This window comes from Ambystoma mexicanum, chromosome 3p, assembly GCF_040938575.1.
Source record: "Ambystoma mexicanum isolate Mex_15411 chromosome 3p, UKY_AmexF1_1, whole genome shotgun sequence".
NCBI lineage: Eukaryota > Metazoa > Chordata > Amphibia > Caudata > Ambystomatidae > Ambystoma > Ambystoma mexicanum.
In genome coordinates, this window is record NC_090925.1 from 245,334,800 (window position 1) to 245,354,646 (window position 19,847).

At 48.6% G+C, this 19,847-nt stretch overlaps 1 protein-coding gene across 1 annotated transcript in view; it reads left to right on the top strand.

The window, feature by feature from the left end:
- Window positions 1–19,847, top strand: part of CDH4 (cadherin 4) — a 964,675-nt gene that overhangs the window by 799,888 nt on the left and 144,940 nt on the right. The window lies entirely within an intron of this gene.

Consider the following 19,847-nt stretch of genomic DNA (forward strand, 5'->3'; position numbering starts at 1 on the left):
AAGATGAAGCCTCTGGTGCCTGAGTATGTGTTCAGGACCTGTTAGAAAGCGTGTTAATTCAAACACCCCTCCCAAGTTTGATCTGTAAGGACTCCTTTTTATTTCAGAAACATAAAAGTGGACAACAGTTCACCATGTAGTTCTTCGTCAAATACTGGCTTACGCAAGAATTTCCCCTCCCGCCATAATTGTCCTGCCCTCACCAGTCCCTCTCGTAGTGGGGGGCGTAATCGAAGCGGCTCATGGATCATATCCCTGATTGGGGGACCCATAGACAAATAAGGGCAGGGGGCCAGGTCGTCACTGCCTCCTTGGCCCTTCACTTCCACCACAACTGTCACAGGGTGGCTAGAACCGAGTGTGTCCTTATTCTATACAGCAGCTGCCTGTGGGGAACCCACAGCCATTCACCAATGGTGACTGGAGACATTAGGCCCTTTTCAAGCTCAACCCATTGTTTGTCTTTGTTACTTTTTAAATGACCCAGGGGTATCTGGAATTGTGCTGCTCTATAATATTCCTTTAAATCTGGGGGGCCATCTCCACACTCTCCCTTATGCAGTATCAACATCTTACAAGCTATGCTTGACAAGCTATGCTTGGCCTCTTGTCTACCCAGAGGAAATGTATGAAAATAATGTTTTCTTCTTTGAAAAATGATTGTGGTACTTCCACTGGTAATGTCTGGAACACGACTACCAACCTTGGTAGTACATTCATCTTCAATGTAGGAAGGCGGCCTGTCCAAGATTGTACCATTCCAGACCATCTCGTTAGGTCTGTTTTAATCTTTTCCCACAGACAGGGGTTATTTGCCACATGCAAGCCTGTTATGTCCCTTACAAGATAGGTACACACATATTTCAGGCTCTTTGTTTGTAGCGGAACCCATTACTGGAAATGTGAAGGGCTGATTCTCGTGTACTTTCCATCATGGGGAGCACTTCTGATTTGGGAGGTTTATCTTGAAACCGGACAGGGTGCCATACTTTTCAACGACTGCTATCGATCGGCGAAGAGATGAGCCTGGGTATGTTATGAATATCGTTGGCAAAAAGAGCCACTTTATATTCCCTCCCATATCTTACAAACCCTTAAATGCCCCTCTTCCCCTGTATAAGTTCAGCCAATAGTTCTAGTGTTAGCGCAAAATTCACAGGGGAAAGAGGGCATCCCTGTCTGTTTCCCCTATTAAGAGGAAACCTCTACGAGGAGATGCCATTGACCATCACCTGCTCTTTTGGGTTTTTATACAGGGCTGCAACTCCCTTGGACCATCGGGACGCCAACCCCACCTTGTTTCGGACTGTTTTCAGGAAGGGCCACTTAACCCGGTCAAAGGCCTCTTCCACATCCAATGAGACCATGGTAGTCATTAGGTCCAGGGTTTTCTGAATGATATCCACCCTCTGAGGAAGCCAACCTGGCCGGGGTCTATTCGTTGAGGCAAGAACCTTCCCAGTCTCTCTGCTAGCACACTCATATATATTTTTGTGTCTACATTCAGTGGAGATATCGGCAATAGGAACCAAATTCCAGTTTATCCTTCGGAATCACCACAATACTTGTCTGCATGAAAGAATCGGGTGCTGATCGACACTCTAAGATATCGTCAAAGAGCCGCTCAGAAACGGGGCCAGTTCTACTCCCTGTCTTTTATAGAATTCCATTGTATATCCATCCGGGCCCAGAGCTGATCCTGTCTTTAAATTTGAAATAGCATGAAGTACTTCTATGGGCTCAATGAGTGCATCCATTTGAGCAAGGTCTTCGGTGGATAGCCTGGGGAGTGGAATACTGTGTAGATAGGAGGAAAGCTCTTATTTACTATGCTCCTCGTCTCTGGAGTACAAAGTGGCATGCAATCGACCAAACCTTTGGGCTATTGCCCCAGGCTGTGATAATATTTCACCAAATTGGTCAGTTATTTCATGGACTGCCCTGTCCAATCTCTGTCCCCTCAGGTGGACTATAGGTAGTGTGTGCACCTTGTCCCCCTTCTCATACAGTCTTTGTGTCAAGCATCTAAGCTGAAACAAAGCATTGTTTTTCCAAAGGTCCTTAAGCTCTTGTCTCTGGTCAGCCATTTCTGTCTGCAATTCTACTGATTTCTCCCCCTCAACTCCTCCTCCTGGCCCCTTATTGCTTCCCTGGGCTTGTTTTCATGCAGGGCCCTGGCAGTTGTTTTGCCTATCCTTCAGAGATCAAGAGGTCTGGGAGGGTGGCCTTTGCTGCCTCCCAGACCAGGTTCATTAGAAAGTCTGCAGCATCATTCGCCTTAAAAATGTCCCATATTTGCTTCTTGAACATTTCTTCGAGAAAGTAAGTCTCTGAACAAAGAATCATTACAAGTGCATCACCTATCTGTTGATGGTCTATGGCCACTGTCTATGGATGTCATGCTCATATCGTGATCGGACCACGCCGCTACCCCGATGTCTGCTGCCACAATGCAGTGCGCCTTCTCAGTCTCCAGCAGGATATAGTCTAGTTGTGTGTATGTCCTGTTGAGTGGGCAAATACATGTATATGACCTCATGTGAGGGTGTTTCATCCTCAATGTGTCTATCATGTAGTATTTTTGGATGATTGTGGTAAGGTCATTATCCGACCCGTACATTGGCTGCGTTGCCCCTTCACCTAGAGAATGCTAGTCTTTTAGTGGGTCTGCTAACATGTTAAGCCCTGTATCCACATATCAACACCGCAATTTCCATTCTTCGAGGAACCATAGTGTCTCATTACAAAAGTGACCTTGCTGTTGATTGAGGTCATAGAGAGAGCCTAGGGTCACACCTGAAACATTGAGCCTTGCCTTCACCGCCACAATGCCACCATTCATTCCTCTCTTGATTGGATGGACCACCAGACCCAGTGATTTTCTAATCAACATCTCCACCACCGCTTTGCTGGCCTCACTCGATGCCCACAAGGCCGCACCTGTCCCAATTCCTCTTATTTGGTATTCCTCGCCTCTTTTAAATTTAATTTCCTGGATGAAGAAAATATCCAGGCCCGACTGTTTAAATTCCCTCCACAGCATAGACCTCTTTTAAGGAAAGTTGAGACCTTTGGCATTCAAGTTCCCTATAGGTAGTAGAATAGTGTGAAACATGATTCCCCTCTCGACTAAGTTCCCTCATACTTCCCTCATACCAAATATTGAATACGTGTAAGACCCTGAACAGGTTGCAATTCACCTGACCCTGTTCACCTCTTATACCCTCATACAGATGTGCCAGTAATTTGTGGACCTCGTACAGATGTGTCAGTAATTTGTGGACCTCATACAGATGTGTCAGTAATTTGTGGACTGTTTTTTCCTCCCCCTTACCTTTGCCCTATGCGCCCCACCCCCCCTCTTTCTCACAAAAGATTCCCCCAGCCCCTTTAAAGAGATGCCCTATGAAACAAGGGCCACGAAATAGGGACCCTTTACCCTATTGGAACACATCTAAGTGTCAAAGTGACAAAGTGGCAACAGGGACCCCTCTTAATAGCATATACACTACCAGGTCTAGCGCGGCGTCAAAAGACACCCCCACAGATATCTCTTTACACCGCGACAACTCTCATGTAGCAGAGTTGATGGCCAATCTTCTTCTGGCAAACTTGAGTCTTGGTGTTGACAAAACGGTTCCTTATGGGGTCTTAGGTTTACAGTATTTCCTTGAGCCATTTCGTCTTCCTCTCTTAGGGTGGAGCGATGTCTCTCTTTTTGCTGGCCCCTGTGCCATACTCTCCTTGGTTAACCTCGGCTCTCTACCTTCTTTTTTCAAGTTTTCCAAGGCACCCTTGGCCTCTCCTGTTGAAGTCCTCCCATTGGTATTAATAAATTAGGGGAAATGGGTAACCCCATCTACAGCGGATCTCATGGTGGCTGGTAGGGCCACATTCCGTTGACAGAAAGAGCTTCTGCTCTGGGGTGGATGGTTCTAAGTAGAGGAACTATACTTGCGTTCAGGATGTTGGCAGACCATGATTGGATGATGAGCTGCCCCCCCCTAGCAAATCACAGGCAAGCAGATAGCGCCACTCTTGTAGATCAACTATTTTCAGTCCGTCATGTCAGGAAGGCGGTGAAATCATGCTGTGGCTGCAGTGTCAGCCTTTCATCACAATCATGATATGATATGATAGGTTATTTATAACGTGCTTAATACCCAGAGGTTTCTAAGCGCGGACCCGGGATTCGAACCAGTGTTGCTCTGTGTTGTCTTGCTTCCAAGGCGAGCGCGTTGCTGCTGAGCTATCCTCCCAAGAATGTCTTCATTTACACACACCTGCAGAACAATCAAGCAGAGCCCAGCTGAGGCTTAATTGAACTCACCACCACTAACACAGGCAACTCCTCCATCACCTGCAGGTGGTGGAGCAGTCCGCATGCCCGGGAAAAGCCATGAGTGCGGCAGCTCCTGCAGGCTTCACTGGCCTTGATAGGTGGCTGGCTTAACAATGCTTTGGGGAATCAGGTGACGGAAACAACCGTGTTTACCATCCCGCTGCAAGATGTTTCCCCACCAACCTTACTAACATCACCAATCCTCCAAGCAACAATCAATTCCTCGCTGGCCTCGAGTCAAGGTCCATGTCGCCTGCAGCTGGTGGTAGTTAGATGCTCTGGAAAAAGGTGGGCCCTGGATCCTTCAGAACTTCCAGGTGGCCACATTGGCCAGAGAAACTGAAATGTGGTTATTATACGGTCAAACCCTGGCAAATCTGCGTGCTGGCTTCCAGGTAGCCTTCTGCCCCGCTTGGGCTGCACCAGCTCCATATTGCGAACTCTGCTAGACTATGTCAGGGCAAATGGTGGCCGGGAGCAGGGTTGGTGCCTCTGATCTGCTGGGACTACATTATAAAGAGCTCTGTAAGGAGTGGACGATAGCCGGGAGCTACTTGAACTTTCCCTTGAATTTGACGCCATCGGGCATGCCATTCTACTCAACAATCTGGACCGAGTGGCTCCGGAAGAGGCTGCATGGGATTGGCTACTGGGAGTTCTGTCGTATGCTACGATTCCACTGTAGTTGCTCATATTCATGGACTTACGTGGCAACAGAGCGGAGTCACAGGGATGCTCTCTATTGATATTAATGCCACTCTTATAGCAGTGCACCAATACACAGAAAATGGTCATGTTGTTGTTGCAATATGTGTAGACAGTAAGAACACTAGAAGTGGACTGTGCCTCTCGGATTTCAGGGATTGGATGTACCAAATCTCTACAAGTTGATGGCAAGTAAGGCCGAGTGGATCGTATTTAGAATTGGTGCCCTTTTAGGAATTTTCGTTGTGGTTCAGCCAATCAGGGTCGAGGATTTCCTACCTTGCCCGCAATTTCTGATTCCCACATAGTTGCCACTTCCCAGACGCCCTAGGTGCCTGATGGCCTCTCATCTTCCTCCCATGTGTCTTCTCTTTCACCTGATCGTGGCGCTGTGACCCGCCCTAGGCCCTGCCATTGCTTTTCGGTGGCGCGCTCACCCAATCTTGTTGCGCTCTTTCTCCCCATGGGTGCACTCATCATGCATTCCTTCCTTGCTCTTTCCAGCACAACTTCTACTCTACTGCCTACTTTGGTTGGTCTCTATCCATCTCCTCCGCCTGCCTTTACAAAGCCGGGCTTGTCTCCTAAAAGCTGGCTGCTGGCCAAGAAGGCTTGCGTATATCACTGTATTTCTAGTCATACGGGGAGCACCTGGTATGACTCGGGTCATTCGCTATCACCAATTCTGATACAGTCCCATGTTTGTGAAGTGACACACACACAAACGGATAAGACAAACTAAATGTTTTAGTTTCTTTTTTCTTATTTTTCTGAGCCTTGTTGGTATCAAATTTTACATTCTCCATAAAACATTTTGTGGTTTGCACGAAGGAGCTTTTTCGTAACGTCTCGCTTGGCCCTTCATCACTACCATGGCCCAATATATCTGTGGTGAGTAAAAAATAAAAATAAATCATGAGATATAAAAAGGCGCGAAGACAAATGGAGGATATCGCCGAAAAATACATGTTTCACAACACAGGAAAACACTGTGCAAGGAAACAAGAACAGCTCTATTTCAAAATCTCTGACTCATTCCTATAATCAAGAGCCGCGAGCGCGTGCCAGCCATTCCAGGTGCCCAAAAGTCTATAATCAAGTGAGCCCGGGCCACGCGCAGGCGCGCCACTGAGGAAAAGCCCTCTAAGCACGCACCTCAACCTACCACTCATCAATGCACTCCGCGCGGTGCTGCTCGACTCGCAGTAGGAAAAATAACACGCCGGCCTACGTCCCCAGTAATAGCTGCCTCCTGCGGGTGGGCATATGTCCCCAGTAATAGCTTGCCTCCTGCGGGTGGGCATATGACCCCAGTAATAGCTCGCCTCCTGCGGGTGGGCCTACGTCCCCAGTAATAGCTGGGCCTACGTCCCCAGTAATAGCTCGCCTCCTGCGGGTGGCCCTACGTCCCCAGTAATAGCTCGGTTCCTGCGGGTGGCGCAAGCCAGGGAGATAGGGCTCAAACTGCATGAGTAATCCTGCATTTTCAGAAATACACTTCCTAGGTTTAAAAAAATCCACTGATCCTTAAAAAAGTCAACATTTATCAATTTTCGAAACCCAGCCCTACGCCGCATGTTGATGTTGGGGTTAAGGTTAAAGGGCCGCGTGGAGGGCCTAAAGTGGGTATGATGGGGACCCGACATAGAGTAAAGAGGGGGAAAAAATAAGGATAACGATATTAAGAATCCTTACAACAGGGTCAGTGAACATGATTTTGTGGCTACGCATATATTAAAAGAGAGGTATTTCACAAATGGCCAAAGTTCAGCCCTGCATCCCCACCATCGGCCCATTGGGCCAGGTTTTAAGGAGTTTTGCAGGAGCCTTCATGCTTTTCCAGGGACATCAGAAACACGGCGCAATTTGCTTCCTTTCCAGGTCCGCTCTCCCACCTGCATCCCGCTCAATGAGCAGTGGTTGTGAACCGCTTTCTCGGAACATTAAGGGGAAGATTCCGAAACGGTGCTGACATCCATCTGAGATGCACAACCAATGGATGAGCATGATTCTCACAGGTTTGCATCTCAGAGATGTGCTCGTGCAACTAACATGCGCAAAAGGAGGGCAAAGCTTCTGAAAAGGGGTGGAACGCATGTACACCAGCCTCCCAATGCCTGCAAGGGAGAAGGCCCACCAAAAGCAGTCAAAGATGCACCGAAACACCCCATTACTTTGGTACCAAAAGCAAGTGGAGCATGTGATCTGCCCTCCAAATCAGTGACGCATTAAGCTGCAATCAGGACACACAACAAAGTATAAAAGGCCATGGCCTTCCAGCAGGTGCTCTTCTCCAAAATGGCCGATCCAGCGGGCCTCATGCTGCGGCATTGGCTCACGAGGAAGAGGAGGAGGGGTCCCTATTCAAGATGGCAGTTTCCCCCACCCCTCTTTGCCCCTTCAGGCGGCACTAGGCATTCGAAGACAGGCTGGGGGGATGGGCTTCACTTCCCCTGCAATGCAAATGCATGCTATGCCTCCACTCAGCCCTACAGATAAAGGGTGTATGCACCACGTTTGCTCCCTAAAAATAGCCAAATATTCCCAAAAAATAAAAAGAGGGAATAAAATCACTCCCATAAAAATCGGAAAACGACATGTAGCTCCTTGTGCCCCAGTTTCACCCACACAGCTCCATGGATATGTTTGGACCACGAGTGCCCAGGGTACCACAAAATAAACTATTAATACTGCCTGAAGTAAACCTGTAACTTTTAATGTGTTTGAATAACTAAGTGAAAAGAAATAGCATCACAAACCCTTCCATTTTCCAACTAAAACAATGTTACTCCCTTATAAAATACTCCCATTGGGAATGGGATTTACTTTTTTACTCCCTAAAAAATCATTTTACTCCCAACTTTAAAAATGAGGGAGTAAAATACTCCCGCTTCTAAATCTTATCTGGAGCACTGCTTCTGGCGTCACTAGTGGAGGCTCCACTAGTGGAGCAGAGCAGTCTGCACTTTTTTGCCACTGGCCCCTTCCAGAGGTTGATGTGGGTGCCCAGGATGATAAGCTCGGTCTTGTCATCATTCAGGCATAGACCGTGGGTCACCATCCATGCCTGGACGATGAGATACACTCTATACACCAAGGCCAAATCCTTGTCGTAATCCCCAGAAAGTGGGAGGAGAATCTGAGTACCATCTGCATAGTTACGGTAGGTGATACCGAGAAGGTCCAAATCATCGAACAGGGGCTTAGTGAATATATTGTATAATGTAGGGGAGACAGAAGAGCCCTGGGGGACAAGGCACATGATAGGAATAGGGTCAGCAGCTGCTGAAGGGGAGAAGACCCTCATGGTTCTGTCACTCAGGAAACATTCTATCCAGATAATGGCCTCTTTGGAAAAGTGGACCACAGAGTCCAGGTGTCCACATAAGACCTTGTGGTCCACGAGGTTGAATGTGGCAGAAAGTTCTAGTAGTAGGAGGAGGGCTGTTTTCCCTTTGTCTCTTAGCTCACCGACCTATGTTTTCAAGTCGATGAGGGTGGTTTCCGTACCATGTAGTCGGCAGAAGCCTGATTGTCTTGCTCCCAAGAGTTTATGGAGTTCCAGATATTTTTGAATCTGAGCATAAGCAACCTTATCAAGTATTTTGAGCAGGAAGGGTAGTTGGTAGGAATTGGTGGATCCAGGGTTTGCTTCTTTAACAGTGGGAGCACCCAGGATTGCTTCAGGTTAGTGGGAATGGTGCCATATGCAAAAGAGGCATTGATGAGTTTGGATATAAAAGGGGCAATATTTCTTGCGGCATCTTTTATAATCTATGCTGTGCATAAGCCGCCTTGGCAGTTGGATGGCTTAAGTGAGAGAATTACTTTTTCTACCTCAAGTATACATGTTTTAGTGAAATGGAATCTGGTGGGAACGTCAGATAGTGTTTCACTAGGGGCAAGGTCTATTTTGTTCAATTGGGATAGCGAGTTGAGGGAGGCTTTTTTTGGCTATTTTGTTTTGGAGGGTGGTTACTTTGTTGGAAAGTGCCTGTTGAATATCTGAGCACCATGTTTTATTTTTGATGCAGATATCAGGTGTTGGGATAGGAGACTCTAATTCTTTTAATATGGTGAATAATTCCTTCATACTGGAGTTGGCGTTAGAGATACGTTCATTGTAGGAGTTATGTTTCGCCAGACAGATTTACTTTTTATATTGGGATGGGATTTTAGTTAGTTTGGATTTGTCGGCTTCTGAAGGGAATAATCTCCAGACGGTTTCACAGCTTCTCTTTAGGAGTCGTAGGTCCCTTAGCCGTGGGGTGAACTACTTGTTTAGGTGAGATTTGGGCTTGCTTGGTCTGAGTTTAAGTGGGGCGATATTGTCGAGTACAGTTAGCATAATTTTGTTGTACTCATTGACCAATGAACTTGGATCTAGGTTGTCAGCCAGCGAGTTGAGGGTCGGGAGGATGGCAGGGAACCCTTTGTCCACTGTGATGTTCTTTTTATTCCTTGTTAAACAAGGTGGGGCAGCTGGTGTAACCAACGGGAGTGGTCTTGTAGTAGACAGTGTGAAAGACACGAGAAGTGGTCTATGTACAGTTGCGGGCAGATGGAGGTGATGTTGGCCGTGCAATTGTAGTCAGCCACCCAATCTAGGGTTCTCCTTTTTTTGTGGGTGGGTTCACTGATTATTTGAGATAGGCCAAGTTTGGATAAGATATTGGCTGTAGTTATGGCGTGCTTATCTAAAGGCTCATTGAATCCTAAATTAATGTCACCTAGTAATAATAGTTGAGTGGTGGTTTTAAGGTTGTTGGAAAGTAGACTGTAGGTGTCCTCCTCAAAAGTTCCAAGTGGGCCGGGGGGCTGTAGATTAGGTGAATAGTGAGGGCCTGTGAGTTAATTAGAGGGAGTTTAACAGTGAGGACTTTGCAGGATTGCATGATTTGGGGGGGAGCAGGTCTCAGAGAAAGGCATGTTTTGGATATAATGGCAATACCTCCGCCTCGTGTTTTATCTCTGTCCTGTCTAAGTAGTGTATAGCCGTGTGGGACAGCTAGCGAGAGAAATGGTCCTGCCGCATCATGTAACCATGATTCAGAGATGGCAAGGAAATCCAGGTTATCTGTCAATATCAGGTCAGAGATGTCCGTAGCATGGGCAACCAAAGACCTAGCATTTATAAGAGCTCCTTTAAGTGGGTAGCTTCAGTTGGGGCTATGGAAGGGATAGGAATAGTCAGTGATGAGTCAGCTATCTTAAGTTTATGCACTGTGTGCAGTTTAGGGGTGGCATACGGGCGAGGCAGGATAGTGACAGGGTTGGCATTGTTAAACTTCTTACTTGTATGGAAGTTCATTTTCTTGTTTGTCGAAGGCAGTGATCTAGTGAGGGGTTCGTAAAGTTTAGTTAGTCTAGAGCGGAGTCTGGAGTTCCTGTAGCTTAAGGTGCAAGGGTTGTTTGCGAGTGAACTCGAAATGGTCGAGTAGCTAGGTTGACCGGTGATAGGAGGGCTATATGCTGACATTTTAGTCCGGTTAGGTGGGGCTTGTGCACCAAAGGGAGGGAGCCAGGCGCAGTACACCAGGAGACTGATTATAAGTAGTGTACAGACAGTGTAAAAACTGTGGGTATTGGTGTGCATGTTGTGGAGGGATATTTGGTGGTGGTTGATGCAATAAGCCCAGGCGCTCTAATCCTAGCCAAAATAGGCTAGTTCAATATTAGCATAGGTGGCCGAATATAGTGTAATTTAAGCTAGAGCTGTGGATACGAGGGACTTGAATCCCACCCTCTTTGCATACCTATGGGTCAGGTGTGCTCCCAACACCTGGCTATGCTTTCGGTAACTGACTGCGCGTGGATAGAGACTGCAGTCAGTCACCTGCCTGCGCGGGATAAGTGATTGCAATTGAAATGACAGACTTTAAATGTCCATTACTGAAACTGCAGTGTTTACAAATGTCAATGTGCAATGCAAAGAAATGACAGAAAGGCTCGTGCTTGGCATGATAATTTCCGTCTCGGACAGATCAGTACTGACAGAGGTCTAAAAATACCGCAAGGAGTAATGCTCTTTCGCTGAGCCTAGCCTGTAAGAGAGGAGGCCAGGTGAAGAGGAAAGAGGCGCGGGTCAAATCTCATTCTGTTGTAAATAGGGGTGCAGTTTTTCCTGAATTAGGCACTCCTGGGTCATGTCCTCTGCCCGCATTCTGGAATGTTGCTGCCAAAAGCTTTTCCCTGGGTACATTCACTTCTGAGAAGCAGCAGGTTCCCAGAATGGGTGTGTTTTCCACTCACGTGCGTGCACACGCAAGTGCACAAAATAGTTGTGTGAATCCTTCTTTACGTGTTTAGCATTTAATCCAATGTTACAGGCAAAATGGAAGATTGAAGGAAAACACAGATGGGGGTTGAGCCGGCCTCACAAGAGCAGATGCCCCCATAAGAGCCTCACAAGAGCTTCACAAGAGCACATGCTCTCGCATACCCTCAGAAGAGGCTCAAAAGAGCACATCCCCTCAAAAGAGCTTCAGAAGAGCACATCCCCTCACAAGAGCCTCACAAGAGCAAATGTCCCCACAAGAGCCTCACAAAAGCACCTACCGTCAAAAAGCCTCACAAAAGCAAAGAGCCTCACAATGGCACATGGCCGCACAAAGCCTCACAAAAGCAAAGAGCCTCACAAGAGCCTAACCAGAGCCTCACAAGAGCACATGGCCTCACAAGAGCCTAAGATGAGCGCATGGCCTACAAGAGCCTCACACAACCGCATACCCTCAGAATAGCCTCAGAAGAACATCACAAAAGCAAAGAGCCTCACACGAGCAAATGCCCTCAGAACAGCCTCACAAGAGCCCCACAGGAGCACATGCCTCATAAGAGCCTCACAAAAGTGCATACCCTCAAAAGAGCCACACATGAGCGTCATAAAAGCAAAGAGCCTCACAGGAGCACATGGCCCCACAAGCGCCAACATGGACATGTTTGTTGATTTTGATTAAGAAAAGACAGGGAGGATCAGATGGGCCGAATAGAGGGTGTCCCCCCCCCCGCGCTCCCCCGGCTTTACATCTATAGCAAGCTGTGGAGATAGCAAAGGTCAGCGAGCACCCCCCAGCTTCTCCATGGGAGTAGCAAAGAGATTGTGTTGATTCATTGCAAGGGTGGTGTTGCCCACATTACACACTCCCATCTCTCTAGAGCACTCGCTCTGCGCAGGTTGTGCCATGCACTATACTGATGCTGTCCCAAGTGAGTGGGCAGGTGGTTAACTTCAGCGTTCCTGATACAAAGACAGCGAATTTACAGGGAATTGATTTCAAGAGGGCAGGGGAAATGGAAAGGACTTTCTCGATTCAGGATGAAAACACAAGGTTTAAATGCTAGAGCAGGGGGAATGGTCTGCTCTTGGTCCAGCTGAACATTTTCCCAGTTCTAGCTCTTCGGTGCCCAGTGTCCTCTTTCGAACCTACAGGACATGCTTTTGAACTTAGTTCCACTAAATATTGTGGCGGGACCATCAAAAGGGTTTGCTATAGACTAACATCTCAGAGGGAGGCCTACAGCAAGTGCTTCCCACCAACACCAATGACAATGACGGCGAGGAGCCCCAGTGTGTGAATATGCTCACATTTGAGAGCAGAGTGTGCGTGTGTGCACGCATGTGTGATGATCACGCTCCAGCGCTGTGATGCAGTATTCTGGGGAACAAGCCGAGCTGCTGCTCAAGCCCATTAATAGGAAGACAGTCTAAGTCAAGCAAGCAATTGGCTGAATACATCAACCATGCGTCCTTCTAATGAGTCCATGGTATCGGCCGCAAGCTATTTCGGAGAACACCTGTTTGGCTGAACATCTTTGGGCAGGACCAAGGGTTCCCGAAACGGGAGCACGTCCATTAACAATTCTCTCCGACCTTTAGAAGCAAATACAGCCTACTGCTTGCCCAGCGTGAGCCTTGGCGTCCTACCTGCCCCTGTGCCAAACTGCTTGCCCGACGTGAGCCTTGGAGTCCTACCTGCCCCTGTGCCAAACTGTTTGCCCGGCGCGAGCGTTGGCGTCCTACCTGCCCCTCTGCCATGGCGCTGTGTCCTTGCCAAGGACAGGATTTGAATATCCTTTCAAAGGCCTCGTCAGGGCCCACGAGGGGCTTCCTTTTGTTTGGGTCACATTGAATGCATGCGCGGCGTCCGAGGAGAGCTGTATCCTGCAAATGGTTATCCCTCTATAGAAAGTCATCTCTTCTTCAGGGGACAAGGCGGTCACCGGGTCAATCCCTAGACTGAGGGAAAAGCCATCAGCCAGCTCAGTGTATGAATACATATGTGGTGGGGTGGTTTTTAGACCCCATTCTGTTCAGTCTGATCTCTACACTCCGACCACTTGAAGGCGCATTAGCCACCTCTTCCTCCCGCCATGTTCTCCTATCGTCGTCTTCATATTTTCCCATTGTCTGGAATCCAGATGGAGTCTATCTATCGCATCTCTCAGTGACCACATTTTGACACATGCAAGTTGTCAATCGTATACTAATCTGCCCAGTTCACTTTTTCATCTATGATCCTTCTGAACACTTTGGAGGTTTAGGTATCTCTACCAGCTCCATTTGTCATACCCTGTTTTTCGTCATTCATCAACCCTCTATTTGTCTCTGATCCCCAACATCTCCCGACAGCAACACTTTGTATTGTATTGTATTTTGTTATTTATATACAGCTCTGTCTCCATTTGTATGGCCTCAATGTGCTTTGTGGTTAGAACGCCCTCGGTGACCGCAGTTCGTGTGTAGGAGGTTCTAAGAGTATAATTTAAGAGACGCATGTGTGCATTTTCGCCAGATTAGGACTTAGATGGCTGGCTAGGCTCCAGTAGGAAGCACAGGTCCGGCACGTGGGTGGGTGCTCATGGTAGTTTTGGATAGAGAGCTATTAATGAAAAAGAGTCAATGTGTGCCCAGCTAGACCGAATCTTATTTCGTAGGTTGTCGCTGCATGCTAGGGGTAGAGGTGTTGAAGTACGTCAGGTGTTTCAGTGCAGACCGCTATGTGTGCAGCTAGGCCGAAATAGCGTAGCCATAGCTCTATTCTATGGTGTTTGGATGGGTGACCATGCCTGTGGCCTGTGTCCACTGAAGGGGTGCGAGGTATACGTACCGTATGCTTGCATGAAATAATTTTTCTTTGTCTCATGCGGATGGCTGGTATCGCTATTTCCAGTTTTACCAGCAACGATAGTATGAACAGCGATGCTGGTTCCGATGGCGATGGCGCTAGAGTTGACGAGGACCCTAGGGGAAGAGGGGAGCAACTGGGGGGCAAAAGATTGTTATGGGATGCCTCAGCGAAGCTGCCAGGATCCCTGGCTATTGGTAGTGGTAGGAGCGTTGTTGGCCATGGGCAGTGTGATATTTGTCACGGTTGGCGCTGCGAACGCTGACGGCATCCGTGCAGTGATTGGCAAGTAGGAGTGTTGTTGTATAAGGCTAAGCGATATATTATGGAGGTCGGGAGGGTTTCAGGAGGGTGCAGGGAAGAGCCAGGTTTTGAGTGCCTTTCTGAATTTCACGTGGTTATCAATATTGCAAATGTGTAGGGGTAGGGCGTTCCAGGTGAGCGGCGCTTGGACAGAGAACGAGGATCCGCCCAGTCTGCAGGATTTGTAGGGTGGGACCACTAGGCGATATGCTGTGCGAGATCTGAGACTGCTTGAGGGGTGGTCGCGCTGGATTTGGTTAGCTCTATTTGCTTAGCTTCCACCAAACAAGTTCTGTCAATGTATTAAGTGGAGATTAAGTCACAGAACAATCATTCTGCATTATCATATAATTGAATTAATTAATAACAAATAAAGTTGGAGACCACTACAGGGCACGGAGCATGGTAGCCAAGTAGAAGAGCAGCTCTGTCACCACCCAACTATTCCAGCATGGTTCATATCCCCAAACTCTAGATTTCAGCCTAAGGCCACCGGCAGAATGGAAGAGGAACACTCTTGGAGGTTGTGGAGTATTCCCTGATTGCAAATGGCAGTCAACACGGCCAGCAGAAGATAACCAGCCGGCCCAGGAGCCTGCAGCACCTGCACGATACAGGACCGCTGTGCCCTTGCCCCGGTGGTGGCACTCTCAGTTTAAAGTTGTACCCATGCTCGTCCTCTTTATTAGAAAACAGCCCTTTTCCTTGCTTTCAACATTCATTTGAAACAACCCTTATTCCCGAAATCAAGGAGTCCTTAAACAATGACAACACCATGATACTTGATAATGTCTTACCTGCACGTGACATCCAGACATCTCTGTGTATTGCCCTACTTGTCTTCACATCACAGAATTGTTTCACGCAAGCATCTTCTGAATAAAATGTACAAGTGTGCATGCATCACACATGTGTTGAGGTTATGTAATGCAGGCATTTACTGTGGAGAATACACATAATGGGGGGCTTTGGAATGGTAATGGCCCTTTCCCAGTGAGCTGTCACTTGTCAGGGAAAGGAGCCATTAGCACTCTTCATTTCACACTTGTGTCTGCCCCAATCCAATAAGGAAAGATAAGACATCAAAGAAGCAGACTTGTGGAATGGCCTGGGGCCTGTGAAGCCCAGCTATGTCTTTTACCATCACGGTACATCACAGCCCTGGTTAGTGCCAACCTGCAGTTTGCAACAAAAAAACAACAACCCTTGTGTTAGGTTTTTAAGGAGGCAGACCTCTTTTCTGCATTTTTGGGGCTGAGGATGTGTACTAGAGAGCACTTTGAGTGCCACAACCGGGACCCTTGCCTCTCCCTTCGGAGACCAGAGCGGAGCGGCATTGTGTGGTGCAAACACCTCAGCGGTGGCAGCCACGGAGACAACATAGTGGCGGCGGGAGGACAGCAAGAGACGCAGGAGAGAGCCAGTGGGAGACGTCCCCAGAGAAGAAGCCGAGTGTATGTGGGACAGCTCAGGAGGTCCAATCGTCCATACCAGCAGGCCACGAGCGCGGCCACCATTGTGCAGCGGAAGGGGGGCACTGGTGGGTTCTGAAACACAGAACATTCCCTAAGGTGAGGATACGTGAAGCTGCGTGAGGTCCAGAAACCAATCCTGGACCCGGCCTACCATTGAAACCCCATGCAGCCAACGGGATTTTGGCCAGACAAGCACAATCACTCCAGCGAAGCGGAGAAGAGCCCCGGCAAGCTGTAAACCCCCCAGGGGAAGATAGCCGATAATTGAAGGTGAGGCGGCGCGGGGTAGACTGAGGCCAGAAATCACCTCGGCCGGGCCTATCAGTGGAACCCACATGGCCAGCAGGCCTGTGTTGCACGCGTGGTTGTGAAGGTACACCCACAAACTTGACAGCATGGGACACACCCAAAGGTAGAAGCATGACAGTCGGGGTGGACGGTATTTGGGAGAGAACCGGAGCAGTGATTTTGGCTAAGGAATTTGGGAGCATAGTGGAGGCGTTGCCAGGAGCCTGCTGCTCACTGATAACCCATATAGGTGGGCACCACCTGCTGGTGAGGGGAGCGTAGTCTGACAGAGGGACAAGAAGGCCCCCGTCAAGGGAGAGATCATCTCTCGTGAGAAATCTGAGCCTGCGGAGGAGGGTGCCTGGAGAGGTGGTGGACTTTGAGCCGAGTCAGCAAGGGCCTGCTTCTTAAAAGACCTGGATGCCGAGAAGACCCATTTCTCCTAACAGCAGGGCTTTAAGTGGGGTAAGAAATCGAGGGGGGGCCCTCATTTGGGGGCGTGGCTTGTGGGGGGCGTGGCCTAAAACGTACGCAAATCGTAAGGTATGCACACACATATATATGCATGTTATATATCTGTGTGCGTACCTTACTATGGTTTGTGTACTTTGCAAGCCATCTTTTCTAAACATAGAAATAAATATTTCTACGTACGCACACAGATATATAACATGCATATATATGTGTGTGTGCATACCTTACGGTTTGCCTACTTTTCAGGCCATTTTTTTTTAAACATTTCGGTTTTATAAAAGATGGCTTTGAAAGTACACAATTCAAGCCATCTTTTATAAAACTTTGACTACGGACAAAATTGTCCTTCGGCAAAGCTTTATAAAAGATGGCTTGAATTGTGTACTTTTCAAGCCATCTTTCATAAAGCTCAAAAAATGTCGAGGAATCCCCAGGTTCGCCGAGGGTTAAAGACGCCTCGGCGACCTGGGGAAACAAAGGGACAGTAACTGCCTCTGGTGACCCCTCGCGCGAGAGGTCATCAGAGGCAGTTACTATGACTTACAGAAGTGGCAGCCAGGCACAGCATCGCTGTGGTTGGCTGCCACTTCTGTCAGATGCCTGACTTCATGGCAGGCGCATCTCCCGTCGCGGCTGCCGCCGCGACGGGATAATGCATCCCGCCAATGTTGCGTGCAGTGGAAGGGGGGGCCCCGGCAGGGCCCCGGCTCAGTCCCACTTTTTAGAGACTGCCGGGGCCCAGCCCCGGCAGGCCCCGGCCCACTTAAAGCCCTGCCTAACAGACAGGTGCAATGAGATCGCTGGTGCAAAATGGCCAGAAAGGAGAAACAAGATGGTGGACTGGCAGCCTCGTGAGGTCTGGACCACCTACAGCAACATAGCCAAATGATTCTGTTGGAACCTAAAGCATTCAGGACAGAGGTGCAAACGACCATGGGCACGGTCACGGGGCATCTCTAGAAGGTGGAGGACTGAGTGGAAAACTGAGAACTCACTCAGCGCTCGGCAGATGTTGCGGATGTTGGTATGGAGGCACAAATCACAGAGTTGAAAGTCAGTGAAAGGGAAGCGAGAAGTAAACTGTACAATGCGGAGAACCGTGAGAGGCTTAATAACACACGAATATGGGGGCCTCCATCCGCGGGTGCTGAATCACCCACTGACCTGCAACAGGTATTGGGTAGAGTGCTGAAGCAGCTACTGGGCCAGGAACATGACAGGGTGTTTCTTTTTAACAGGGCGCACAGAGGAGCAGGACCGAGTATGAGATTGGTGGTGGCGAGATGCCATCTGTACAGAGACAAGGAGGACATTCTGCAAAAAGCCCACGAAATAGGCACCAGGGCCTGGGAAGGCGCCTCAATTAAGATATTTCAGGAGATCTCCTCCCATATGCCAGAACAGCACCAGAAATTAAGACCCATGACAAGGAGGCTTCAGGAAGGGGGGTGAGATACCGGTGGAGGTTCCCCTTCGCTGTCTCCTTCGAGTACAATGACGAGCAGTATGAGGTTAAACAAGGGGACGACCCAGGCTCGCCTCTGAGAATTGCAGAAGCATGAGATGTCCATGGACCATGAAGGGCAGTGCCAGCTGAGGGAGCGTTTCTAAAATGCTTTCGCTCAGCCACAGTCGCAGGCAAGATGGCAGCGCATGGAGGCCAAAGTAGGCCCTGGGTTCACAGCTAGCGACCCCTGCATGATGGAAGGGGCTTAACTGCATATAATTGATTCTGGAAGGATGATAAGAGAAGGGATGACGATAGTGATTAATAATGATGTTGTTGGCTGGGTGAGGGTCTCCATACCATCCGAGTGACCTGGGCGTGTTCAGGTGTCTCAGGTTTAGGGGGGGCACTGCTCCGATTGAGTTATTTGCAAATGTTATTGGCGCTTTGGAGGGCAGGGGCAGGGGGGAGGGGCGGAAGGGAAGGGAGATTTCATGCATGCAGCAGTCTGTGGATTTTAGTTAGAATGCAATGTCATTGAGGATGGGGGAGGGTACAGGTGTTCCGGAAGAAGGGGTGTGGGTGAGATAAAAGAAGGTACCCTGAATGTCAAAGGGCTTAACTCCCCAGAAGGTGATCGCTTACGTGCAATGTGTTCTGTAAAAAACACCTGGCAGTTCTCTTCCTACAGGAGACGCACTTTAGGCAGGGGAAGTAGCCCCCGTTGAAGGGGAATGAAAGTGGGACCGTGTACGGGGCCCTTCATAAAGATCACAAGAATGAAGGGGTGAGCATTTTTCTAGGGAAAGCCTTTCCATTGAAAGAGACACAAATCAGGAGAGGATTTGGTAGGCGGTTCCTGGCAGTGAAGGGGCAACGTGAGGGAGTGCTGATTTCAATGGCCACTCTACATATGCCCCCAACACAGGCCAGATCGGTTTACTCCACTTGCTCAGGGATCACTCTTGAGCAGACGCGTGGAGGGTGTTTTTTCCCCAGGCAGGGGGCTACATTTTATTTTCCCCACCACACCACATGTACACCAGGATAGATCTCATACTGGTCCCACAGGAGCTGGTCGATAACGTAGCCTTGCCCAGGGTGGAGGTCATCACTTGGTCTGATCACAAGAGGGTTACTACGGGGTGGAGAGTCGAGAGGGAAGCTGGGAAGACCACCCGTTGGTGCTGTAACGATATGCTGATGAGACCCAATAATAAGAGACTTCTTGGAAAGGAGATAAAGATGTATTTTAAAACTAATGATACAGGCGAGGTCCCCATGATCATGGTGTGGGAAGTGGCCAAGGCCAAGGTGAGAAGGTTGCTGATTGCAGAGAGGGCAAGGAGAAAGCGAGAGAGGAGCCTAGTGGAAAACAAGCTGCGAGTGGATCTAGAGGTGTTAAGGTCTCAACTCATGAAGAAAGACTGGGATAGGGAGGAGCTGCTGTCCGAGATGAGAGATAAACGACAAGAGCTACACTCAGTACTGCTTGAGGAGGTGGTTAAAAAGATGAGTTATACCAAGCAGAAGTACTACGAGAAGGCACAGTGACAGTGTGGGTGCACTGTAGTGAACAAGGTGCAGGCTCACAGGGTAGAGAGGAGAATGGACCAGATACGTAGGGAAGATGGGAACTTGGTGGAAAAAAGGGGCAAAATCCCACTTTACTTTGCAAAATACTACAC